Here is a 26,786-nt window from a genome sequence, read left to right as displayed (position 1 = left end):
GAAGAGGACATGCAGAAGAACCCAGACTTGCTAACGCAGTCCTGGCAGCTGGGGAGAAGTACTCTTTTCCCTTCCCCTCTTCAGGTCTCTTTTGTTTTCCGCAGCCCGACAGAAGAGGCTTCCAGTAAGCGGCAGGGGTGGGGGCAGAGCCCACCCACACAAAGGCAGCTCCCCACGGGCTCTGTGACCGCTGTCACGCTTTTTCGCTCAAATCAACGCCAGCAGTGGATGACGTGGGGCTGGTGCTCCCCAGCCCCGGGGCTGATTGGTCCCAGCTCAGGTTTGAACGCCAAGGTGTCCTGGCAACGAGAAGCAGAGGAGCCAGACTTTCCCGTCCGCGCTCGGCTCCGGGAGCACGGCGGGCGCTGGGAAGCGACGGGCACCGCGGCGAGGAGCAGCGCCCCCGGCCCTCCCCCAGGTACCCTCGGCGCCCTCGGGCCCTGCCCCAGCCCCAGCCCCAGCCGGGATGAGTTCCGCCCCTGTGCGTGTCAGCGGAGCTGGGTCCGGCGGGGAGCAGGGATGGGAAATCCCTGCTGTCTGGGGGCCTTGAAAGTGACCATTCGGTGGCTTTGTGGGAGGGATGCCTGGGGAGAAGATGTGCAGGTGTGGTCAGCTCTTCTGCCCCAAGAGAACAGAGCAAGTGATTTTGGCTAGTTTTGTGTTCTCCTGATTAATCAAACTCACAAAAGCCCTGCAGGGCACCTGGGACTTTGAGACGTGCTAGAAGATGGCTTTACGTTAAAATGAAGCTGATAGAAAGCTTTCGTGCTGATAGAAAGCTACTCTGCTTTTGCCTCAGTGTAACCTTCCTGCATGCCCGTCCCTCTGGAGCTTGGGTGAGGAGGGAAGGGCGCCTCAGGGCTCAGCTGTGTGCGGGAAAGCAAAGGGCATCGCAGGGGCATGCTATAAAGAAAAGGCTTTTTCCTTCACCTAGAAGATGTGAGCAGACATGTGAGAAGCTGTCTGGGGAAGGTGTTTGCCGGCACGGGGAGGCAGCACTCAGCACAGCCCATTTTGCACCTGTCAAAACTAGCAGAGACATACCTGTGAGAAATGTGCCAGCCATTAATGACAGGGCGCATCCAAGCTGTCCAAGTTGAGAAACCACCTCCACAGGGTAACAGCCATCCCAGAGGATCTTCCTGGCTCAGTGGCAGGTGGTGAGCTTGTGGAAGGGCTGGTGTCCTGCATGGATTCAGTGGCACACATTGAAAAGCAGTGCCACGACTCAGATCTTGCTGCTGCAAGTGAGAGATGAAGAGGGATAACAACGCCAAGACCTTTTGGAGCACAGCTTGTTTTATTTATTAGAGCACAGGGCTGGGACCTGCCTGAACTATTCTTTCTCATAGACCCAAAGGCATGATGAGACTTGGAGATCCCTCCTAGTATCATGCTCATAGTAGAAGGGCAGTTCCTCAGCATCCCAGCGGCAGGGAAAGGCAGAGAGACATCACAAAATGAGCAGGGCATGTTCTGTTGGCAGCATGTTATTGCTGACCTGGATTCACACTGATGACCTGGAGGCGTAAGATTAGCACAGTCAGCTTGTCCCAGGGCTGTGGGGGGATTAGAGAGGGAAAGGGTCATGCCTGTTACATATATAATTTTTCTCTGTTTAAATGGGAATATGTAGCACAAGTTGTCAGTTAAAAAAAAAAAAAAATATCCTGCATACTGAAGTGTTTTCAAAGTTTACAATCTCGGAGTGGTGGGCTTACAGCAGTAGAGACTTTGCCTAGAAAACCTAGTTACTAGATCTGTGAGAATCAGTGATGCTTTTTGTATCTAAATGAAAGTTAAGAAAAAATATCTGCCCCATGTTGTAAGAGGAGGTTTGACCTAGATGAACCTGAAAACAAATAAAGATGAAAATTCACTAAAGGTGAATTAAACAAACTGGATATTTTAATTATTTTTTCAACAATCATGTTTTAAAATTGAGCAGCTTGGGACTGGATGATGTTCCTACTTGAACCAACAGCTCTCCCTTCTCCAATTAGTTCAAATAAGACTTGTTTCTCTGAAGGGTTAAGGCCAGTACATTCTTCAGGCTTTATTAAACCCATGAACAGTAATGTCAGTCTGAAACCCAAGAGTGAGGAAAACATACCCACACCTTGCAGGCCATAAACAGGAACAAATTCAGCTCACTTTGTATCTCCCCAGCAATTCAGCCGAGGCAGTTTATGAACTGGGAACATTAGCTCCAGTGAGGCAGGACTTTCCCAGATTAAATAACATGTCAGTCATTAAATAACTCATCTTTCCTGGTATTTTATGGAATAAACAGTGCATGTTGCTTGCTAATAGCGTCTGCTTTTATTTGAGTGGGATTGTATTTTATAACAATCCTTCTGTTCAGTTTGCATGTTTGCATTAACCCCAGCAAGCAATCACTCCATGGCTGATAGTAAATCCACTCCCAGAGGTTTAATGATGGTATTTACTGTAGGAGCTACCAGTTTTAGGGCTGTAGTGATTAGGGTGGGTTGATGGGACACAGGGCAGTTGGATAATTGCTAGTGATGAGCCAGTGAACTCCCAGGTAATTGCACCTTACCTGGAGAGGTGTGCTGGCATGAGCAGTGTTTTAAAGACAAAGCTGTGAGGAGGATAAAGGACACTCATCGTCTCCACATGACAGCGCTGAATCAGGAACAGGAAATTATCCCTTCTCTTCACCAAGAAAAAAAAAAAAAAAGCTTAGAGTGTTTTCTTTCCTGTTGCTTTCTTAAAGAAAAGACAGGACTTGTGTGCCTGTCAAGTCTGTGCCCCTTCCTTCTCTCCATACCATTTAAACACTGTTGAAAAGTAGAGATGTTCTGCTTGAGGACATCTTCAAGTGTTGTGCAAACAGGTTTTGAGGGAAGGAAAGACAGACATAGTCACTGACTGACCCTGGGAAGGCCTGGCATAGACCAAACCTCAGTTAGACACCAGAGAGGCCTGGTAACAGAGGGACCCTGGCAAAGCTCACTCACCAGAAGGCTTCAGCATAAGCTCAGATTTCCTCTATAGATGTGAGGTCCAAGCAATCCTGGTTCCTAGGACAGCAGACATCTTAATAATGTTATTAAAGGGAGACAGTAATTTTACTTTTAATGAATGTGGGATCTACACAAGTTGGTGCGGTCACTCACTAGAACCTCATTGGCCCTTGGGCAAGATTTCTCAAGTCCCAGCCATTTCCATGTATGTTTGGGCTCCTCAGGACATTACTCAGCCTGCATGTATGTGGATCTGGTAGTCCTCACCTGGCCCCAGTGTTTGAGCTGTCTACAGGGCTGCTTCAGGCTCCCCAGCGCCTGCGGTCTCCAGCCTTGGCACTTTGTGTTTGTTTGCCCTGCATACTCAGCAGTGGAGAAGCCAAAATTGCTTTGCCCTCCCTGCTCATGAAGCAGAGGGCTGGGGACTTGATCCCTGTAATTGCCAGCCTCTCCTACCCCAGGAAAGAGGTAATCCCCAAAGCAATGGTGACATTAGAGTCCTCTAATGCTTCTTGAGTCTTCAGCAGCAGGTGCTGGAGGGCTTTGGGAAAGATGCTGTAGGCCTCACGTCTATTTTAGATCTGGGAGGGTTGAAGCAAAGCAAGGGGTAGAGCCTTGACACACAATGATAGGAGTAGGGCAAATGGCAGGTTTAGGCAGGGGCAAAGGGACTGATAGAGCAAAGGGTCTGACAGTGGTGCTCTCACCTCATCCCAGAGAGGTGCTTTTTGGTGGGTCTGGGACCAAGAAAGCTCTGGTTAGGTGGCTCTTTATCTGCTAAAACCTTTTCATTTTGCCTCATGATTAAAAGACAAAGATGGGGAGTGCATCTCATCTCTCTGTTAATGAGCTTTCCTCTCCCTCTGTAGCAAGAGAGGAAGATTGCAGCAAAACCAGCACAACAAATTCCATTACAAGACTCTTCCACTGACTGGGACAAAATGAGTCGTTTGTGCACCCAGAACCTCCCAGGAGAGAAGCTGCTCTTGGTCCAGCAACAGTTTAAGGGGCTTATCAAGTCAGAAGTGCTGACAATAAAGCTGTGGCAAGGTTATCAATATATTAAGAATTTTGGGCAATTGGACCAGATATTTCCAGGTACAGACTGATAGAAATGATAGTGCTGGTCCAGACTGCTGAAGCTCCATTGACATGCCTGGAGCTGCTCTACTGTCATGGCTAGCAATGGGAAAAGGAGTTTAAGCTGTTCTCATTCTGCAGCCTGATCCAAGCACTCACTGCTCCACCTTCTTCTTGTTGGCATGCACATTTCTCCAACTGCTTGATGCAGAGGCATTGGTCTGGCAGAAAAAAAAAAAAAAAAAAAAAAAGCAAACATTTTCTCCCCTGGGGATTTTCTAGAGCTGGACAGTCCTTGACCGAGTCCTGCTCTCTGCACCAAGAGTAGTGCAGGCACAATGAAAAGGGGAGTGCAGGCTGTCAGTCCGCCACTGCCTGCTTTAACCAGTCCAATATACAGCTTGGGTGAATGGAGGAATCCTTCCCTTCTCTTACATGTGGTGCTCTTAAGGGAAAGATGTGCTGATCATGGCTTTACAAACCACTGCCAGGTTTTTGAAATTACATTGTTTAATTGTTGGTGCAGGACCACTCAGTCCAGTGGGTGTGACCTAAAGGAAATCCCTTGAAACCTCCTGTCTGGTACCAAGATGAGCACCAGGCTTCACAATACCAGTTTTGAACCTGAAGGTAGTGAGTTACCAGCAAAAATCAGAGCATGAGATTCAGAGGCAGGTACTGCTGAGTGTTGATCCTGGATTTACTGCCAGCTCTTTTTGCTCTGGGGCAAATTATTTAGCTTTCCTTTTCCCTGATCCCCTTCCATCCCCTGTCCAAAGCCTTTGTCATGTGAGAGTTGGGAAGAAGCTTGCAAAACACCTGCTGAAGTGCTTTGAAGACACTAAGCAGAATGCAGAAATGGTAAGTTGTATGGGCAATATAAACAAACCTGGCTATATGTTTCCCAGGCTAAATGAGGAAGGAGGAGGGGTTAACTGGTGGGTGGCACCCATGTCCTAATTACAAGGCTTGTCTCTGGATCCCTTCGGTGTGAAGCACCCTCTTGGCTGAAAAACAGCTGATAAAGTCACACCTGAGCAGAGGTAGGGGAGGAAAAACTTGTCACACAAGTGAACCAGGGTGGGTGGAAATTTCCTTTGGCAGGAAGAGTGTAAGTGGTGGTACCAGCAGTGGGTTGGAGATGGCCTTCTGGACCACCTCCAGACCTACTGGTCCTGCTGTACCTCCTCTTTCTTGTCTGGTGCATTTTTCCAGGTGGTTGCTATATGGTCTTGAGGGTCCTATGAGATCCAGGAAAGTCCTTCCTGTAGCTGCCATTTTCCTCTCTGACTCTGATTCAGGGGGATAACTTCTGGCATTTTAGTAGTCTCTTTGTCCCACATCAGTTTGCCAACTCAAAAAGCAGCACAGCCCCAAGGCTTAAGATTTAATAAGTAAATTGCGAGTGTGCTTTGCTTTCTGAACCTTTCCAGCATTTCAGGGTCACATCTCTAACATGTCTTTGCAACAGTGGGAGTTCAAACCTGATGGTGCATGTGTATGTGCTAAGAAAAGTGAGATATCCACACAAACAGCTACTGTTGAGGAGACAAGAAACACAGCAGATGCTGTGAGGGCTGACAGACCTTCCAGGCTTAGCCCCAGACAGGACTCTTGGGCCCCTTCCACAACACTGCTGCTTTTTGCATTTCACTTGTGCTCATGACCTTGCCCTAATTGTAGGTTATTATTGCAGGTGTAGCACACTCTGAAGAGCACCTGGAATAGGTTTGCATGTCTGGCCCCTTGTTTTGGCCAAGTGATTTCTTCATGATCAGGGAAGTGCTGGTTTAGCAGCCTGGGACCAGGAAAAGCAATTGCAATTCATGCTTTTGATGCTTTGTAGCTTGGGCAAAAATCAGTCCAGTCAGGATCAGTTGCATGAGGACATACAAGTGCCTGAAGATGCAGGTTGATATCTGCATGCTGTTTATTTTACACTTAAGCTGCATCTGGGAGTTTTGTTTCCTGTTTGGGAAATAGGAAGTATTTTTTGTCTCTCCTTTCATTACTATTCTCCAGCCTGAAAGCTGCTGGGGTTGAGATGTCCCCATATGTGTGCAAGTGTGTGCTGCAGGCCCTGATCTCAGCAGGAGGCTTGTGTTGAACCACACTAAGCCAGTCCAGGAGCTGAGATGCTCCCTAAGCTCTGCAGAGCTGCATGTAGGGGAGGGTATTTTTTTCCCCAATGAGCATTTGATTCCCCGCAGTACTATGGGAAAAGGGATGTATCTGTGCCACCTGGGTGTTCCTTCATCCTTGCTGGGGCCGAGCAGCACCTGCTTACAACCAGTGTTTTGCCTTGGAAGCCCCTGAGGGCTGCTGAATGTATCTGCTGCTTGATTTCTCCCTTAGTTAGTCTGCATGTAACAGCCTGGGAGATTATTGCTCCCACCATGCAGCTTGCCAGACAGATGTTAGAGATGGTGATGGATATATCTGCTCTCAGATTAAAAAACAGTTAAAATGCATCCCCTGCCAGCTGTGGCCCCCTGCCCTGTTAGCTTTCAAGTGCTCTCTGGAAGAAATCCTTCCCTTTTTTTTTAAACTCAGCCCTACCCTTTCCTGCAGTCTTCTTGTGCTGTTCTCTGCCTGGCAAAGCCCCAGCAGCAGCCCCCGGGAAACGTGGCACGTGTAGTGGAAACGGCTTTGGCTGATTGGGATGGTTTTGCAGGGAGTCCAGGTGCTGTACACAGTACAGTGGGGAGGAGAAGACGCCTCCGGATGGAAGTTAGAGATCTCTTCCTCCTTCCTCCTTTTTTCTCCTGAACCCAGCAATTCCATGGTTGTGTCAGCATAACTCGATAGCATGGGGATAGAGAGAAGCTGGAGCCTCCACAGCACAAAGCAGAAGCTTCAATTTGCTCTCAGTTGCCTGTTTTAGGAAACTCTGTCTCCTGGTGATAAAGGGAGAAAAAGAGCTGCATGAGGAGGATACCACAGGACAACTCCTTCAGGGGGAGAGTGAATGCTTTCTTCTCTAACATTTGTATACCAACTTGTCCTGCCCTGATGTCTCTGCATGGGCAGTCTTGCCCTTAGCATGGGTATTCCCGACTTTTCCCAGAGACCTTGAGACCTAGGCAGACTCATGCTGCCTTTCCAGGGCTTCTCATCCTACCAGAGCCCATAACAGCATGGCTGTGCTGCAGGTCTCATTCCTTTCCTCAGTTTGCCCTGCAACAGTGGCAGGATGTGCTAGTCACTGCAGTCAGATTAAAGGCTGGTAAACTGCCCTTTTGCCACAGTAGATGTAAAGGTCTAAGGGCAGCAATGCTCAAAAAAAAAAAAAAAACAACAGAACCAAAACAAAAAAACCTCCTCTCTTGGTAGGAAATGTGGATGAGAAATTCTGTCTTGATGCTGATGCTGTTGGGACAGGGATGCTGGGATGGCAGCCTTAGTGGGAGATGGCTCTGCCTGAATTAGTCATGGTCATGGTGGTGGAGGGGAAACACATAACATAAAAATATAAATTATATGTGTTCAACAAATAGATAAACATTACTCCTATCAGCACTGTAAATCAGGCCTATCTTCCCCTCCTCCTCCCAGATTTTACCAGCCTAATCTGGAATTTTCTGTGCAGTATTTATTTTTTCATTACTAAGTCTTGAAGGAATTGCATTTTCAAGCAGCCGTTGACTTTTTTTTTGTCTAAAAACTTTGTTTTCCCCTGAAGTCAGCTCAGAGCACCTGTTTCTTGGAAAACCAGGCCCCTTTAAGATGTCTCAGGCTGCTTTGAATCACTAATTGCTTCTGAATAGGCAGGCCAAATGTTTTATCACTTCAAACTCCCATAGCAATGCAAATCTATACAGCTGAGAAGCCTCTTTCCATGCATGGGGGTGATGGGTAAAGATAAGGATTAAAAATAGAAACAAATTCAGCCCGGGGGTCCTCTTTGTTTCTCCCTGCCCTCGGTGGGGTTGCCAGGGCTACATTTGTTCCCCTGCATCGTTTTTGGATGAGATCCAGTGCCCCTTGAATGCAAAGCTGAGAGGTACAGTGGCGGGAGAGGGCTGGATGAGGTCCTAGGTACATACATATTTCATTGCCCATGCCAGGCTCTGTGTTGTTTTCTCTCTCTGGTTTCACAAAGGTGGTGTTTTCTAAAACTCCCACTTGTTGAGGGCGACACAGTCCGGCCTTCATCCCATCTAAAGTTTCTGGCTTTTCAGTTGTTTCCCACTCTGAATGGCAGTCAGGCATTTTTCCCATGCCTGGGGGAAAAAGGGGGATGCTTGGTAGGAAAACAGGACTCGCCAGAGAGCTGTTTGGATGGAAGCACATGTGCTGTGACATGTCCCCCTCGGGGTTGCTGCGTGTGTTTTGGGCTGTGCTGGCTCACACACGCTGCAGGAGATGAGCAGCCCTTTGCAAAGCCTTAGTGGTATCGGGCTGGTCTGACTTCTTTAAGTAACCCACAGCCTGAAAGCAAATATTGACTATTAAGAGGTGGAAGATCTCAGTGAGCAAGGGCAGTCTAAATCCCCCTTTTTGCTTAGGTCGCCTGTTATTAGAGCTGCCTGCTGTGTGCTGAGTACGGCTATGCTCAAAAATTGCCAAGAGCTCAGCATTATGGAAGCAAAAGCCAATTTACTGACTTCCAATAGAAAGGAAGATACATGCTGAATGTGCATCTGTTGGATGATATTTCTGTTTCAGGCATGCCACTAACATACAAATGGAAAAGCGACTTTGCATGATTTATGTAGTTACTAGGAAAATCTGAGTGAAGTGATACTTTGTAGAGTATTGGGCACTATTTATTCTTAGCAGAGTAGGTTTTAAAATCTATTTTCTATTTAACTCCCCTAACGAATTCCAGTTGACATTGCCTATCTTACTTGCGTACTCTGGACATGGAGAGCAGATAAATATCCTGACGAATAACATCTTCATGTAAAATCAATAGCTAATAAGAAATCAGTCCCTTGAAGATGATAGCAAATTATCTTTAAAATTAAAATAAAGACTGCAAAATTTTGTCAAAGAGGAAAACAACCAAAAAAAAAAATCTCTGCTCTTCTTTTTTTAGGTATTATTTGTGTGTTTCAGGTGCATATAGGACCCAGTTAGGACTTGATCAACTAAGGATAACTCTTGTTATCTTCATTGTACTTTTAAAAGAGACAGCTGCTTTCCCACCAGACTGGGATTTCCAGGGAGGCACAGAGGAACTGGAATGATTTTAGGCCTTCAATCTTGTTCTCCAAAGACCTTTGACTCAACAGGACTGAAACTCGGGCTTAAATCCTGCAGGGGTTTAAGTCCTCAGTGTTGGGTTCCGGCTCAGGGGTAATTATCTGAATGAACTGGGGTCTTCATACATAATCCTGGTCTTCCTGGCAGGGAAAAAAAAAAATTAAAATAAAGATTTTGAGTATAAAAAGGCAATTAAAAACTAGAAAGCTTGCTTGTAGTTTACGAACTTACGTGTAGAGGTGGCCTTGGATGTCCAAGTCAGTACCAAAAGCAATCCAGGTTTGGGACTTTATTTCTGCCCAAGATCCCCACTTGGGTACCAGCAAGGCACAGAGCTGGTGCAAGACTGTGTTCTGCTCTGACACCTGGCACCAGCAAAGCAAAGCGTGGGAGAGAACCTCCAGTGCTGTGAAAGGGCTGTGAGGCTGAAGATGTGGGGCTGGCTGTGTAATGGGGGAGATTCTGGGAGCACAGCCTGGCAGGTGGCTTCTGAGGCATAGTGTTGGAAAAGCAATTAGGGGCCAAATGGGAATGCACAGGTAGAGAACAGGAAAAAGTGTCCTAAAGGGTGGAAGCTGTGCCAGGCTCAGGTGCCCTCCCAGCTTGAAACTGGGAGCCCAGGCAGGGAAGGAGGGGAAATAGCTGGAGCAAGAACCAGAAAAACCTGCTCACACCAGCCCAGGATTCACATTACTCACACTGCTTTAAAACAGGTCAGGTTTGCTTTGGTTTCCAGGCAAAGATGGACAAACTGCCTAAGGACTGTTTTCATCTCAGCTCAGAGCAGCTCCAAGCTCCTGTGTGCCTGCTCACCGTGTCACTGCCCCCATGCCTGCCTACCCATCACCACTGCAAGGCCTTTCCTGGGATTTAAGCCTTTCCAAGCAAAGGTTGGGCTAGAGGCATGCACAAAGACATTTCCCAGCTCACCTGAGGGGGGACTGAGGGGTAACTGTGAGTGGTGGGATCACATCTAGGCACTCTCCCCTCCTGACCTGCCACAAGCTTTGGAGCTCACACAGCAAGTTTGCTGCTTGAAGCTGGGTGGGAGACTGCATCTGGAGATGCTGCCCATTGCAAAGGAAGAGTGGTCTGCCTCCCCCAGATGCTGTCAGGTGAGAAGCTCTTGGCAGTGGTGTGAGCTGTCCTGCTGCAGGTCTCATCCACAGCACCAGGGTCAGCCTCACATGATTTATCAGGTTATTATAGTCAACTTCAACTAGGTGTGAGTAGCAAAGATAAAACCACCTTTTTTTGGGGGGAAGAAGGAGGGGAAAAGGAGCTAACAGAGTTAGAAATCAGATTGTCCGAGGCTAATGGCTGTGTCTGTTTATTAGGCAGCAATAACAGTAATTTACCTCTGAATCTCAATAATTCATCATAATGCTTCCCACCTACCTCATGAACTCTTGCTGCATATCTCACCCCTCTTGTTCAGGGATCTGAAAGCATTTCATAAACATTAATTAATTATTCCTCCACACCCCTGGAAGCAAAGTAAACATTATGCCAATTTTGCAGCTTGAGAAGCTGAGCTCACCAAAAGAGATAATAACTGAGCAGGGGTGCAGGAGCCCAGAGTGCAAGCCCCTATCCCAGCTGTGACCAGAAGCACCTTTCTGCAGAGTGCTCTGCAACGTGGGCACTGGGGGTATGATCCAGGGGAGTTCAGTCCTTCATCCATGCACATTCCTGTGCTTGCCACCATTTTCAGATGGCAGGAGAGCTGAAAAAAGGGTGAGTGCTGCTGCTGCCTTGGAGATGTCTCGCACTCATCACTATCTCATCTCCTTCAAGCCTCCACCACAGGGACCAGGCACCTGCCAGTGTGTGAAGCACCTGCCATTGTGCACAGTAGGACTCTCCCTTTTTTTAATGACTACGTTAATGACCCTAATCTGCCGGTATGAATGTGGTTAATCCCACAGCTCTAGGGACGAGTAGTTCAGAGACGTTTCCTCTCCTGCCTTCTCTCACCTCACTTTGCATCCTAACCTAATGCTTCAGCACTGAGATGAGCTAGTGAGACCTGTGCTAAAGCAGAAGCCACTGCCCCTGTCCTGGCTTGAAAATCAGGCTGCTGTGAGTAAATATCCAGGATACAACAGTTACAAATCAGGCCATCTCTCTCCAATGTCTCAGCTAAGGGATGTGACACGTGAAAGACATCCTGAAACAAGATGCTTGATGTTAAACCTGTGCTCAAGTGCCTTGATGGATCTTGGCCCTTGAGGAGCCTGTCACCTTGGATGTGGTGACAAAGATGTAAATTAAGGAGAGGATGTCCCCTGCAAATAATGAGCCTCGGCAGTGGAGGGAAGGATGAGACACCAAAGGTCCAGGCCAGCCTATTGGGAAGGGAAATTTCTTTCTTCCCCTGAGAGCAGTTGACTTTTGGAAGCTAAATGGGTTCCAGCATCAGAGCAGGAGGAGGGTTGTGTTTCATAAACAAGTCATGGTGGATTAAATGTAAATGAATCTGCAGTGTGATGGACAAATGGGATCAGTGCTGGGAGCCCCAGCTCCTGGTGGGGGATGGATTAGCAATGGGTACTGGTGCGTTTGCACGCAGGGAGGGAGTGAATGGCAAGGCAGGGAGGTTTCCAGCACTGCCCTGCCTGTAGTGCTGAACGAAAGAGACATCTCTGGGCTCTAAGAAGAGAGGTCAAGCCTAGATAAACACCAGCTTGGTCCCCCATCAGAGAATCACTGAAGCATGAAGAAAAACTTTAACAGCTGCAATGCTGCTTTTGAACCTCCTAGTAAAAGGGAGGGTCAGGAGGTCAAAACTTTCAATGCCTCTGGGAAGAAGAGGACTTTTCCCCACAAGCCTTTGAAAAACCGAACTAAATTAGCATGACCACACTGCTAAATGCTTGGGAAACCTGAACGGCTCGGGTCACAGGCTACCCGAGCAGCAGAATGGCAAAGAGCTGTTGCATTCCCATACTCAACAGCCATAATTAATGAGGCTATTTCCTAGGTGAAAAGCAGGTCTTCTGCCCAGCACCTGGATGGGAAACAAAGCCTTTCGGGATGTGCCCTGAGCATCTTTTCTTCTGCTGATACTGTTGCCTTATCCCCTTTTGTTTCTCCCATCCATTTTCTCTCTCTCACTTCCATCCACCATTGTTGCAGTTGTTTTTTCCTCCCCTGCTCCCAGTGTCACACAGTTCAACTCTCTGTTTGAAGTGGGGAATGGCAATGAAGTTGTAATGATCTAGCTGTGCACACCCCTAGGGTTGCTGAATGGGAATGCAGGAGCTGCAACCTAACTAGATCACTTTTTTTTCCCTACTTTTTATTGCAAAAGGGATATGTAAGAGCCCTTCTTCTCATTGTGAGTTATTCACTTCCACTTTGAAGGTAGATTTTGCATTTTTGGACCTTTTGCAGGAGCCATTTTAGAAAAGACCAGGCAATGCAGACTTCTGGAGGATGTAGAGACCTGGAATTTTTGGCTCTGACTCTATCGTGGGTTTTATATTCATCTTGTAATGTGAGTGTGCTGGGTACCACTTTTCATGAGACCTTTTGCAGGTGTCCCTTCACAGCTCACACCACCAGAGGTATGGAAAGCAGAGAGGCATGTGCAGACCTTGCAGTGGCTGTCAGTGCTTTTGGGAAAGGGTTGTGTGCCTGCACAGGGCAATCCAGACATCAGACCAGTGCAGCCAAAAAGTTTACTGATTTGGACTACAATTCTGCAGGCTGCTGGTGAGCATCCCCATTCCTTGCAGCCACAGGAGACAAGTGCCCAGCAGCTTTCCCAGGCTTGCTGCAGAAGCAGAAGGGACACTCCCTTGAATAAAGCAGGAGGACAGAAAATACATCACATTTCAGAGGCCAGAAGGCCTGCCCTTGAAGGACAACAGCTCATCTACCCACCACACCAAGGTCTCTCTTTCCTGCAAGCTTGAGCCCAAGCAGGGTCGTGGGTGGAAATGAGGGGGCACAGTCTGTAGTACTCTGGCAGTCAGCTGCAGGGCTCTGCAGTGCCAAGCCCCGATTTGGCTTTCCTGTGATGCTGCAGGATCTTTTCTTTCTTATGTCTCTTGTTGTCCTAGAAACAGAGGAAAAAATTCTTCCAGAGAAGCCCTTTTTGTTACACTTGAAACAGCATCTTCTGTCTCTCACTAGAGTGTATGGTCACAAAATAAAACCCTTACTAGAAAAATATATGGTGAATTCAAAATCTTCCAAAGAAACCTGGAAAAACTTAATACCCTCCAAACTTTCCAAAAGCCCTAAAAGTACAGCAAGGGTCAATGGGCAATTTGTAACATTGCTACAAATGTATGTTGAACAACAGAAGGCAGTACTTGTGTGTGTGTATATATATATGTATATGTATATATGTGTGTATATATAAATATTTTTATAGGTGTAATTATATGTATTATTTATAAATATTATTGAGAGAGAGAGGTCCTCACTTCTATTTTTGGATTACAGCTTTTCAAGTAGAGGGTGTCTGCTGGAAGAGAAAGTCAACATGCCCTATGGTACTGGTCGCTTTTCTCTTCTGGGGCCAGGGCTTTCCTGGAAGTGCTGGGATTTTGGGGGCTGTTGTCTTTATTTGAGAGGGAAGCTCATCTGCTGGGGAAAACGTGCCCTTCTGTGTGCTCAGCCAGGCAAGTGAGGCACTGGGTAATTTCTCTGAGGCACATGTAATGTTGTAGCTGTGTCAGGAAAGGATAGTGACGGACAAATTTCCTGAGGCCTCTGCAGATTCGAGTGCCTCAAATATCCATTTTCCCCTCATGCCCCACACTGACCATGGACTGTAGCACCAACTAACACTGCTGGGCTTGGGTGGCTGTTCCAGGGAAGATGTGCCCTGCTAAGAGAGGCTATAGCTGGTGATCTGCTGCTCACTCACAGTATGTTTGTGCTCAGGAAGGGGTTTTTGTGCAAAGATATTCTGCATCTTAAGAAGCCTCAGAACCAGGACACTTCTTGTGCTCCTGAGCACAGCAGCGAGACAGCATCATCTTCTTTGGGGAAACTCAGATAGGATTACTATCTCATCTGCTGCTGGAGAGACCAAAGAACCTGCTTGGTTATGATTCAGCTGCTCAGGATGCTGAGACAGCATTGCTCTCCTCCATAAAGCGGCCTGACTGCTCAATGTACAATGAGGACATGACTTTTCAAAACTCTAAGGTACACCTGTAGAAATCCCAACAAGGAACCAGTGGGAACAAACCCAGAAATCAGCTCAGTCACTGTTCCTGAACAGTCCCTGAACATGCTCTCAGCATCACAGGAGCTTTGAGAATAAATCTGAGACAGAGCTATGGCTGGAGAAGGTGGTCCATGAGCCAGTCTGGCAAAGTTCACCAGTGTGAAAATAAATGTTGGACATTTTTATCCATCTTAATTGATGGAAGGTGTGGAGAACTCTTCATAGGGTGAGGAATCAAGGGACCATGCAGACATGAGAGACAGAGTTAGTTTATTTATCTTTCACGGTAATAATTTTACAAGAGATTTCTGATCTTTTTACAATCTACTAAAAGTAGAAAAATTTAAAACTCAAAATCTTTTCTTAAAAGAAAGGCAACCATCCTTGCTAGTGGCAAATGAGCCTCTGCTCAGCTTGTATCCGACTGGGATCTCAGAAGACTGTCCAACCTATTAAATAAGATATGTATCTCCTGAGAACAGCCTTTGTTGTTTTCCTTTATAGATCTTTGTTCCTCCTGTGCTGTAAGGTCTCAAGGGCATGGCCTGTGTTACAGAGCACCAGATGTACTATCTGATTTTAGGAGATCATAATTATGAGGAATATGTCAGAACAACAGAAAACTTCATTTAAAAACCCAATTAAAGCTGCCGAGTGACAGCTACAGACTTGTGTGTTGCATCACCTCCTAATCCCAGCAGCTTCCATGTGGAGAAGGGAGTAGTTAAAGATATCATAAATCCTAGATAAGGATATTATAAGGCCTGCATGAGATGGGGATTTTTCCAACCATAAGTTAAAATTAGCACACATTTTGTGGTGGAGCAACAAACCTAAGATAAGTTTTGGAGCAGTCACCTCAGGATCCAAGGTCTGATGGGTGGGTTATCCTTTCTCGTGAGTGGTGGGACATTTCACAAGACATTCTGGATAAAGAAATATAAAGGTCACTGTGTGTCTGGCACTGGGGTTGCACCAGCACAGGTCTTGCTGGAGCACTTTGACCAGTAGAGACCTTGAGGGTGGGATTCTGATGCCATCACAGCCATCCCCATTGCTTGGAGGACCATGGAGGAAGGACAGTAACATGCAGGGTAGGGGAAGGTTTCAGGTGGGTTTTTTGAGAGTTAGGATGGGAAAAACTGACAGAAAGAGGAGGTGAGAAGTTTCCAAAGCCTGCAGCATGGCAGCAGACACCTGCTTCTTCCGAAACCGGCTGAACCTGTCTCCCTGCTGTCATCTCTCCACGGGTTTAGGGCGTTCTAAGCCCCTGGCCGGCTGAAGGGCACAGGGCTCGAGGGCTGCACCCTCCTTGTACACCAGGCCAGGCTCTTCTCTCCGAAAAGGGGCTGTTTTCTCTGTCCTACTCAGGGACCTGCTGTCGGACAGGCTGAGCGCTTCCAGGCAGGAATGAGCCCGCACATGTGGCCCCACAGAGCCAAGAGACAGGGATAGGGAAGTACAGGGTGGTTTTGCTTGGTTTCTTTTTAGGAAAGGATATTTTAAGTCTTCTTTAAAAAAGATTATTTCAGGTTTTTTAAATGATAAATTAATAACCTTTTTAAATAAAAGGAGAATCAATACTTTTACAAAGTTTTTAAAATAGTTTTACTTTATTTGGAGAACTTAAGACTTTAAGGGAAAAATGTAGAATTTATGAGTTCTTAAGAAAACAACCAAAAAGGAGAGTTTAAGGCTTTATTTTAAAATGAGGCTTTTAATCTATTTGTTTTTTCAAGCGGTTTTATGACTTTTTTCAAAGAGAAGATTTTTAACATTGTTGGGGGAGATTTTAAAATTATTTAAGATTTTTTTTTTTTTGAAGGAGAATTTCAGCCTTTTTTTTTAATCAGCTGAGGTGATGCGGGGGAGTTTCGTGTGTGGGGCGGGGCTCACCTGGCGGGGGCGGCGCTCACCTGGCGGGGCGGGGCCGGCGGGCGGGGCGCGGAGGGCGGGGCTGAGGCCGGCGCGGCTCCGCGCTGCGGAGCGGACGGGAGCGGAGCGGAGCCGCCGCTGCCGCCGCCGCCGTCCGGGAGAGGAGCCGGAGCCGCAGCCGGAGCCGCAGCCGCGCTGCCTGGCCGGGCTGGCGGCAGGTGAGTGCGCACGGGCGCGGTGCGGTGCGGCCGGGCAGCGGCTGCCGCTGCTTTGCAGCGCCGGGCGCGGCCCTGCCCTGCCGCACCGGGCCGGTACCGCCGGGAGCGGCCCGAGCTCGGGGGCTGCGGCTGAGGCGGGGCCGCTGGCCCCGGGTGTCCGCGGAGACAGCCGGCGCCTCGTCCGCCTGGCAGGGCCCACCGGGGCGGGGGACAGCCGCACGGGGCTGCAAAGTGGGGCAGGGGCGGCGAGCAGCTGGCTTGGGGCAGGGCGCCGCAGTAACCTCGGATCCCGTAAGGAGAGCCCGGGCTGGGGTGACCGTGAGCGGCGTTCGGCACTGGCGAGACCCCGAGCCCCGCTGCCACCTGCCCGGTGCCGCCCCTGTCGTGCCCCGATCGGTCGAGCAAACGGGTGGCTTTGCCTCCCGCCTGCCCGAGGCGCTCCCGGCAGCTCCGGCCACCAGCTCGGTGCGGCCGGGCGCCGCTGGCAGCAGCAGCAGCTCCGCGGCCCCACCGGCGCGGCAAACGCTGTCCAGAGCCCCCAGCGGGGGAACCGAGGCGGCGTGGGGGTCTCAGATGCCCGTGCCAGGAGCCTCCTCCCCTCGCATCCGTGGGGCAAAACCGCACGTCCTTTCTCCCTTCAGAGACGTCTCCGTCTCCCCGAGGAGAGAGGTTAAATTCCTCGATAAGAGCCAGGCTCCAGCCGCATACTTCTGATGCCTTCCGTGAACTCTGCCGGCAGGTTGGCAGGTTGTTTCGTAACTCCACTTGTGGCCTGCTGCGGGGAGGAGGAGGCGGGGGGAACGGGACACCAAGCTCCTCTCCTGGCTTTTTTTTCCCTGCCCTGCAACAGCACTTTGTAATTGCAGGTTAAAAACCCAAACGTAGTGTAGTCTCAAGGGTAGTGTACAGAAGAAAGGGTCACAGCCGTGCACTTCGCACTCCGAGTGGCTGCCTCAGGCACAGCCCATGGCACTCCCCTTGGGATGGTTGATTTCAGGAGAAACTAGTGCGAAATGGTCGAAAGAGGCGAGCCGGGGTCTTTGGCTGCTCCTCGCCGTGAGCCGGGGCCGGCTCCCCGGGATGCCGGTGCTAACGGCGGGGCCCGGGCCCCGCGCTCTGCCGGGACTTGCCAGGCAGGCACGGGCCCCGGGAGCGTGTGGGAGCACGAATGCCGGAGCTCCGCTGTCAAATGCTGGGGCCCTGGCGCCTGCCGGAATGGAGCAGCGGTGCTGCACACACCTGTCAGCTCACCTCGAGGGGCAGCTCCGTGGGGAGCTGCACTCCTCGTGAGGCAGGAATTGCAGCTCTTCTTATGGAGAAGAGAGCAAAGCGTGAGCACATGCTGGATCTGCAGTGGGTAGGAGTGGGAACGCTGCTTGTTTTCCTTATCAGGCAGTGCCGGTGGTGTCTTCTCAGGAAGGGGCTGTGGGGAAGGGGGGATGTTCTTACCTTCTGTTGATGCCGTTGGAATGCCAGGAATCCTCCCACATCCCAGTTATCTGCTGGGGGAGCCTGAGCACGATGCCTGGACTCTGTCTCTGCATATCTCTGCTGGCTTCCCCATGCCCCCTCGAAAGAAATGGCATGGAAATCCAGAAGCTGCCACAAGTGCACACACATCTTCCTGAAGCCTTTCTTCCACCCTGTTGTACAAAGTTGTGGGGACAGGGAGTGCTGCTTGCAGCACCTGCAGGTGCTCAGCACTCAAAGCATTGAGCACTGCAGTTGCCAGGATCCTGCACTATATATTTCCTAGCAAGTGCATACCAGTTGCTCTAAAATACAAAACTCTTTGCAAATGAGTGTGAGAGGGACATGGAAATTAGTTTTACCCAGGTCTTAAAGAGGCAGACCTGAGCACTAATCTGGCAACACGCATGTCTTGTCCATCTCCATAGTGGAGATGTGTCCTCTGGTTGCCTTCACTGTCACCACGTGCTGCAGGGATATATTGCTTGAGTGCATCTGCATGGTCCACACTGGATCATTCTTTCCATGTTTTTCAGCGTCTCTCTGTCCTGTCTTGTTCATGTCATCTTCAACAGGAAAGACCTCCAGTGGTGGCACAGAATTGACCTACACCCATGTTCTGTTGTTTCTCCATGTGCTCGAGAGGGAATGCTTTGGGAGCAATTCCAGACAAAGAGTTAATCCTTCCTGGCTGGGAGGCAGTGATGTGTGTGCCAAGGCTTCAGAGCAGAGTATTTTCTGGAGTCATGCAAGGTTGGGTGCTGTGGTGAGCTAGGAGAAATCCAGGTGCTGTTTGACAATGGGTTGCTCTGTGCCCCAGATTAAATAAAGGCATGAGGGACACTTTAGATGTCAGCTCTGTGTGTATGCATTGTTTTCAAGAGCATCTATTTAAAGGATGTTCTTCCATCTGCTCCAACTTGTCTATGCCCTTGCAAACCCGTGTATTCAAATTAAAGCTTAAGCGGGATCCCACTGAAGGTTTTTAACAGAATCCTGTTGTTGTAAAGGACTGCTAACATTTTTATGTCCTTCTATTTTCTATATGCAAACTTCAGGAGCTCCTAAAAGCGGCTGATTGTCTGGCTTTTTGAGGGCTGGAGTCAGCACTTTCTTGAGGGCTGGGGTGCTTCCAGCTGCCCCAGGCTAGTCATCTAGAATAACTTGTTGCCTTAAAAAGAAAAAAAAAAAAGGGGGGACGGTACGGGGTGGGGGGGTGGGGGGGGGAATAACCTGAAACACTTCTTAACCAAACACATAGGTGGAAACTTCAGGACAATTGAGCCATTAAGGCTTCTTTTGCTGCTACTTCCTAACCCTGCTACAGCACACAGAACCTGCTGGAGCTCATCTCTGGAGTCTCATGCTCAAGCCTTCTTGTGTCCCCTAGGGTGCTTCCTGCATGACAGTGGAATGTCACAGTGCTCTCAATAGCCCTTTGGGGACCAGAGCCTCCCATGGATGTCCTCTGTAGTGTTAGACCAGCATTGCACTCCTGAGCACAGCAGGGACTTTGGAGGCTCCTAGACATCCTGCAGGAGAGCAGCTGTGTTGGCAGGGAAGCCCAGTGCGTGGCAGCCTCCCCTTTGCTCCCTGTTATTCCTGCCAGCCCTGGTAAACCATTGGCACCCAGATGGTGTTGTGAAGCTGTCTGACAGGGAGAGCACTTGTAGGGTTCCTGCTGGTTTAATGATTCCTGCTGTGAACAATGCTTTCCCCAGGAAATGTGAGTGTGCAGCAGGGAGCCGGTCTCTGCCTCTGGATGCTTGCCTGAGGCAGCTGGAGGTGTGCAGCAGGTTGGATACACACCATAGGCATCTCTTCATGAGAATAAAGATGGGTTGTCTTGGTTTTTTGGAGGCTTTGTGGTTGCTGTTTTCACTTGCCAATTTTTATTTTCTTTTCTAAGTTCTGGCAATGTTTGGAGGTGTCAGCACTCCTTTCTGCTAAGAGCCAAACATACTTGCGGTGGGAATGCTGGGTGGACCTCTTTGCATATTGTGATCCGTGCTGGCTGGTTCCTGCAACACAAACACACACACACTCTTCTCTGAGGAACAGCTTCATTGTCAGAAAGCAGCTCATGGTCTCCCTGGACTCTTGACCAGTATGCCCAGGTCTTTGCTTGATGGTTTGTGCCTGTAGAAAGTTAGGTGTTTCCCAGGCTTCCTCTTCTCCCTGCCCTGATTCCTCTGGGAGGGGACTTTCTCAGGGCAGCTTGTCAAGTCTTGGGGTCCCATCCCAAAGGAGTGCCTCTGCAAGGCTTTCCCAGGGCTAACCCAGCCTGTGCACAAGGTTGTACCACATCATATGTGATCCAAGGTACTCCCACTTGCCCACCATCAGTAGGGAAAAAAAGCTGTGTCTGCATAGGTGTTCGTGCATAAAGGCTTCCTGTAGTTGAGTGGGGTTTTTTTTTTTGTTTTTTTAAGACCTTTTCTATTGCTCTTTCTAGTATTTTAAAAATCTTGCAAACTCACCATTATATGTTGGAAAAGGACATTTGCTCTCCCACTCAGGAAGGGAAGCATCACTGGGACTCAGGAGTGGAGGTGCTAGAAACATGGCTTTGAATCTTTCAGATGCTGCATGCTGACAACTAGCTGTCCCTCAAAACTCCTTCTCAAGTATTTTTTGTACTGCCTTAGTGCAGTTTGAGGATTTCCTAGACTGAGACATTGGATCTGGTATTGTCCTCTTTGAATTCATTAGGCTTTTTAATGACCTGCTGGGAGTATAAAGAAGTTGGGCTAGGAAGTTTAAAAGTACGTATTTCCCCAAAGCGACCCCATGTGAGCATTAGCTGCATGAGGATTAAGCACCTAAATGCTTCAGAAGAAACAAAGTATTTTTATTGAATCTCCCACTCTCTGCAGGCAGGAATGCTGGCCTAGTCCCCAGCTCATGTTCCTATCCCATTTTGATACTTCAGGTATCAGTAAGGTTGGCCCTATGTATGGAGCAAGAGCTGGAGCCCTTTGCTGGATTAAAACCCCTTCAGCCTAAAGTCCAGCAAGGCAGTTTGGGGGATTAGAGTTGGTCATGCAGCCGTGATTTCCTTCACTTGTAGGACTGTGATTTGTACCTCAGGATGGATGTCCCAGATGCACATCTCCACTGATATGCCATGATTTTACTGCTTTAAAGAGCTTATTGTCTCTAGGGGGGTTCAGGCAGTGATTGATAGCATCTCCACCTAATTAGTCATGTGCCAGGTAGTGTGAATGCAGAGATTTCTAAAATACCCAAGGGTCTTATCAAAGGTTTCAGCCCGGATTCATTCTGAGTCTCTTGTTTATTTGTCTTTGTGCCTGAGCATGTGAGAGAAAGGAGCCTATTCAGCTCTCTGGAAAGGGTCATTAAAATCCTTTTTAATCCTACAAAGTTATAAATAAATATCCATGACAGCATGCACCTGTATATTCATCTGTGCATCCTCTATTCTGGACACCCAGCAGTGTGTCCTTGACATGTGGCTGCTTTCTGAAGCAGGGTAGGAAACTACAAGTTATTCTGGAAACGGAGAATAAAATCTGGAAGGTTTATCCCTGGTTGTGCATTTGCGAATTTGTTAATTACCCTATCCTGTAGGAAGAGAATTGGAATAGAAAGAGGACTGCTGGTGGCTGACACCAGCACTTCTAAAGGAGGCTGGAAGGCAGGTTGGAGGAACAATATTTGTAGGTCATTTGGCTTTTTTATGTCCCTGGTCCTACTTGCAGGACAGCTGTGGAGCCTGAATTTTCCTGTAATCCTATGGGGATGAAATTCTTGATTACTTTGACAGGAGACAGGGAGAGTGTCTGTCTCTGCTTGTATTCTAGGTGGTCAAGGCTCATCTCTTCCTCTGGGCTGGACAGGGCAAGCATCTCAAGGAAGCTGAACTTTGAGGGTTCTTTCTGGCTCTTCTGGAGGCATTGGGAGAGAGACCTCATTGGTTGGGTTTTCCCCATTTTGGTTTTGTCCTTGAAGGTGGGGTTGATTGGAAGTTCTCTTCTTTGGCTGGGGAGGAGTATTTCCAAGGCTTGAGCAGGATCTTGCCTCTCAACATTCCCTCTTGTGTTCTGTGTGGTGAGAAATACAAGCTGTGCTCTGACTTGGAGAATGGACTGTGTGTAATAACAGGGGAATACTCACAAATTGCATCGTGCTGTCGCTGATGACTGACTGCTGTGGAGGATGAACACAGCAGAGATGCTGGACCTGCTGGCATATGAGTGCCATGGTTGTGTTTGTGTGGATGCTTGGGCAAGTACCCCTCAGAGCCTGCCTTTTAGGAGCTGGATTGTGTGTCATCCCTAAAGATGAAGAACCTAACCTAGATCAGCCTAGTGCCCATAAGATATGTAGACCCAGTCTTGCCCCTGTACTGAGGGCAAAGCTAGGTCTGTCCTGGGCATGGAATCAGGGTGTGCTCAATTGCACAAGAAAGAAAAGAGCATGGCAGTGCAAAAGTCTTTCCTCTTTTCTCTCTAATCTACACACTGTTGCTAATTTTGCTTCTCCCCCTTGGGAAGAACCTACGGATTTATTTCCAGCTGCTTTCAAGAAGTTACTCGTCACATGTGGGACTGGGAGTGATGGTCATGGTTATGGGAATAGCAGGTGCTGCTAATGATTCCCTTGCAAACCTTGATGTTTAGGGCAGACTTTTTCCTAGCCAGCCATGCCAGCTCTCCCCCCATGGACAGTAGCCATTAGTGCTGCAAGGGAGAAACATGATGCGTGAAGGTGAGAAAGATGATCCTTCCGCTTCCAGGCTGAAACGCTGTAATGTGAGTGTGTGCAGTAGGTGGAGGGGTGTTTTTGCTGCTTTTAATTTATAATGAGATTTTGGTTGGTGGCTCATCTGTGGGGTGGACTGACTAGTAATCATCCCTAAAATGTCACTGGCTGTGATTCTTGATGTTTTCATATGACTCTCAATGCTGACCTGGCACAGCCACAAATATTAATCTTATCTAAGAGGGAGAAAAAGTCTCCCAGCTTCTTCACAGTGCTGTTTCTGTTTCTTCTGTTCCCATGTGGGTCTGATGCTGTAGCAGACCCAAAAGCTTGAGTTGAGAAGCAGAACTCCTGGCAGGTGAGGATGGCATAGAGTGAGTGTCTTTGACACCAGTCATGATGTGAGCCTCCCTCCCCTAAATCCCTGCCAAAGGCCATCACCCTGAGGACTGTCCCCATTCTGCGTCACAGCCCCAGGTAGGATTTGTCCCTGACTCTTCCCACCCTGCTCAACATTGGCTAGCCTCCCCAGGCATGTTAGCATGGGTCTGTAATTTTTGGGAGGAAGTGGAGCAGAAAATCTCTAAGCCTCTATTTTTCTCTTAATGGGGGGTTGCTGGTGTGGTGCTTATGGCTCTCCAGAAATGTCTCTTTGGACAGTTCCTGCAAGATTGCAAGATCCTTGTGTGGGGCATGTGCCCCCTTGGATTGCCAGAGGATTTTCGTGGTGGTCTGTGATTTCTGGCTCAAATCATGCTTTAGCTCTTGAGCATGCAAATGCCCAAGACATAGTTTTCATTTGATCTCCTTTAGTGCAAAAAGCCCTTGAAAAACGGGTGTAACTTTTGCTGATGCCAAGTGTGTATTGTGCGCTGTAGGATGCCCCCAGCAGAAGCTGCTTGCTATTGAAAGGCAAGCAGACCCTTGTGGGGTGGTGTTTGGGCTCGGGTCCATCCACACGTGCATATGTAAAAGTGCACCTTTAGGTTAAATTGCCAATTTTGGTAATTTGCCAGTTTTTAGGGCTTTCTGTCAGGCACAACATATCAGAGTAGGGAGCTGGATAGGGGATGATGGGTGAACTGAGGATATGGTGCTATTATGGCCACCCCTAAATAAGCTGCTTGGGTGTGAATTAGAGCCTCATGCTGGCTGCTTCCTTGCTCCTGGGTACTTGTGGCTTTGTTGTGTAAGGGCTGGTGGCTTCCTTAGGCCTGGGGTGTGAGAAGCACTTGCACACCCTCCCTGTGATGGTGGAAGGATGAGGAGCTGTCTCTCTGGGCTGTGACCACTCTGGTAGGACTTGTTTGTCACCTCTCGAGCTTGTTTAACCCCTGTCAACGCTTTGTGCCGGGAGGAGTAACCCATGTGCTGCTCCAGTTTGGAGCCCTGTGTGAGTGTCCCAGCCGCACCCTGATGGCCCCCACGCTGAAGGACAGGACACTGCTGTCTTTGGTAACTGACCCTCTTGGCTGCCTTGTACCAGGCCAGAGGATGTGTTCCTTCAGGATCCTGGGGCTGGCATCCTCAGGACGAGCTGGAATGGTGGAAAGATCATGCAGCAAGTAGCTGGGGCTTTGCCTGGCACTCCCAGCTGCATGGACTCTGCTACATGGACAGCTTGTTCAGAGTTGTGGATGGTCATCTCTGCTCAGCAAGGGAGCTGCCAGCCTGGGATGTGCCATGACATCAAACCTTGCCATAACTGAACACTTAACATTGGACTGGCCAGCGGTCAACCCTGACCGTGGCATTGCCTTCTGTCCTGGGATGGACGTGGCATGGAAAGCCCAGCAGAACTGCTGTCCCTGTAACAGCTCAGCCAAGGGCAGGTGATGTCACTCCAAAAATGGGTCCCAAAGCAGGAGAAGACAGTTCATGGTCTGGAAGGAAACCTGGCATATGTCCCATCCCCTCCAACCTGCTGCAGGTGTTATCAGGAGGCTTCAGTTACTTATGGATCTTCTCGATGTTGGTCACCAGAGTAATAGGGAGGCTTCTGCCCCACCAGAAGTTTCAGCAGGTGGGCAAGTACTATCTTTCCCCTTTGATGCAGGAGCTGGCCCCAGTGCTTAGAGCAGGGAGAGACTTGAGGAAGTATTAAATAGCTTCTGGATGTGTCACTGCAGCAGTTGATCCAGGGCAGTGAGTCACAGCCAGCCTGCCAGCGCCCCAGCACAGAGGATGGCAGCACAGGGCCACCTCTCCCCTCCCCACTTGTTGCTTACTCATGTGTTGGGTTGGGGTTTTTTATTGGTGTGTCTGCACATGGCTGGGATGAGCATCCCCTGGCATTGGGTGGGAGAGGAGCCAGAGGGTCAGGTTCAAAGTAGAAATAAAACAACTGAGAGTACCCCAGCATTTTCCTGGACTGCATCCAAAGGAATGCAAAGCTGCTGGTCCCTATGGACACCTTGGTGCTTCATGGATTGCAGGCCCATCACAGCCTGCTCTCAACTACTAATGCAGTTTATTAACAATGAATCTTTATGACCCTACCCTCAGCCCAAACCCTGACACAAAAGGCTGGTCTTCTGGATTCCTTTCACTTTTAGTTAGGCTTTCTTGGAAACCTTCCCTGGGGCGCTCCTCTCCTGCCACCTGGCCCTGTACCCAGCTCCCTGCCAGGGGGTGGACATAGTGAGGGAGGTGAGTGAACCTGCAAAAATGGGTGAAGCCTTAGTGCTGGCAGGTTGCCCATCTCAAAACCTTTATGCTGGTTCCAGATGGTGTTTTTTAGGAGCTGTGGTAGAGCTGTTTGGGGTGCTTTGGTGTTTGGGTTGCAGTAGGCCTTACTGTTGGGTGAAAAATGGGTGAGTTTTTTTTTAAACTGATTTTAATTTTGTTTAATTATTATTATTGTGTATGTCAAAACATAGTAGACTCTTGCAAAGTCCTTGCAGTCCTTGGCTGGAAGGTGCTGTCGCAGCTTCTGAGAGATTCTTGTAGGGGACATGGCAGGTGGCCGTACAAATCAGGAGTGGGCCTCACTTCTGTGAGGAGGGTGACTGGCCAATTTTCTATTATTTCAGGTCTAGGGAGGTCACCAAACCTTTGTGAGTCCCAGCAGCCATCAGGATGGCAGTTTGCAGGAGTAAGATGTGCATTCTCCTGCACATGCAGAAATACTCCATCTCCACTTCCTTTATCCTGACAGTTTCACGGAGGCTGGGAGACAGTAGCACCAGGAATCAAAATAAAGCTGAAGGATTTAAGATTTTTAATTTAATTTTTTTTTGTGTGTCAGCATTTGAAAGTCTTACTTTCACTCAGGAAATCTGTTGAAGTCATGGTATGAATCATCCCTACCCTCAATTTTAGGACCCATCACATGGGGAAAGGGAACAGAAAATTAGTCATTTTGTTAACCTGCTTCCAATAAAAATTATTTAGAAATCCTTAGTGGGGAGGGGTAAGAATAAAATGAACGGCCTTTGGGAGCAGCCATCATGTATCCTGGCACCCATAGCCACCTGCTGGCTTCCCTGGTGCTGTTTTGGGGCAGGGCCTGGCAGCTGTCTGCGCTTCTGGTACATGATCAAAGCGACCTCCGGGGGCAAATACAAACAGAGGCAGCTGGAAACCCGCCTTCTGCTGCAAAGCTGCTCTTCCCCAGGAAAAGTCATTCTTGCCCAAAAAGAAGCCCATTACTTCTCCTACCTGGTGGTGTAACAAAGGCACCCACTATTAATGCAGGGGTTGGCAGAGAACCCCATTAAGAGAGGAGTGTATTTGCAAATGGGGCAATGAGATTCACCCCCAGCTGTGGTTTTGAGGGATGGTGAAGAACTGAGTGTGTTACAGCAAAGGTGGTGCTTGGGGCAAGGTGAATGTTTTAAGGTTCATTGCCTGACGGGGTTTTAGGGTGTGGGTTTTTTGTTTTTGTTTTTGGTTTTTTTTTTTTGTTGGTTTTTTTGTTTTGTTTTGTTTTTTTTTTTAACTAGAGTGATGCTGTCATGGTGGAGTATTTGGGATGAGATGCAGAGTGCGGCCTGTGATGTCCCTTCCAAGCAGGAACAGAGGGGATCAGGG

At 48.6% G+C, this 26,786-nt stretch overlaps 1 protein-coding gene across 3 annotated transcripts in view; it reads left to right on the top strand.

The window, feature by feature from the left end:
• Nucleotides 1-211: 211 nt before the first annotated feature.
• RASSF7 (Ras association domain family member 7) overlaps nucleotides 212-26,786 on the top strand; it is a 33,715-nt gene continuing 7,140 nt past the window's right edge. For 2 of the 3 annotated variants that reach the window (XM_030274047.4, XM_030274045.4), the window contains exon 1: nucleotides 16,398-16,559. The gene's annotated coding sequence lies outside the window, so the exon portion shown is untranslated. Of the gene's footprint in view, nucleotides 419-16,397; nucleotides 16,560-26,786 lie in introns of those variants that run through there. The other variant, XM_030274046.4, reaches the window with a different exon arrangement.

This window comes from Taeniopygia guttata, chromosome 5, assembly GCF_048771995.1.
Source record: "Taeniopygia guttata chromosome 5, bTaeGut7.mat, whole genome shotgun sequence".
NCBI lineage: Eukaryota > Metazoa > Chordata > Aves > Passeriformes > Estrildidae > Taeniopygia > Taeniopygia guttata.
Note: the sequence above shows the minus strand (reverse complement) of the source record. Positions and strands in the feature narration are given on the sequence as shown.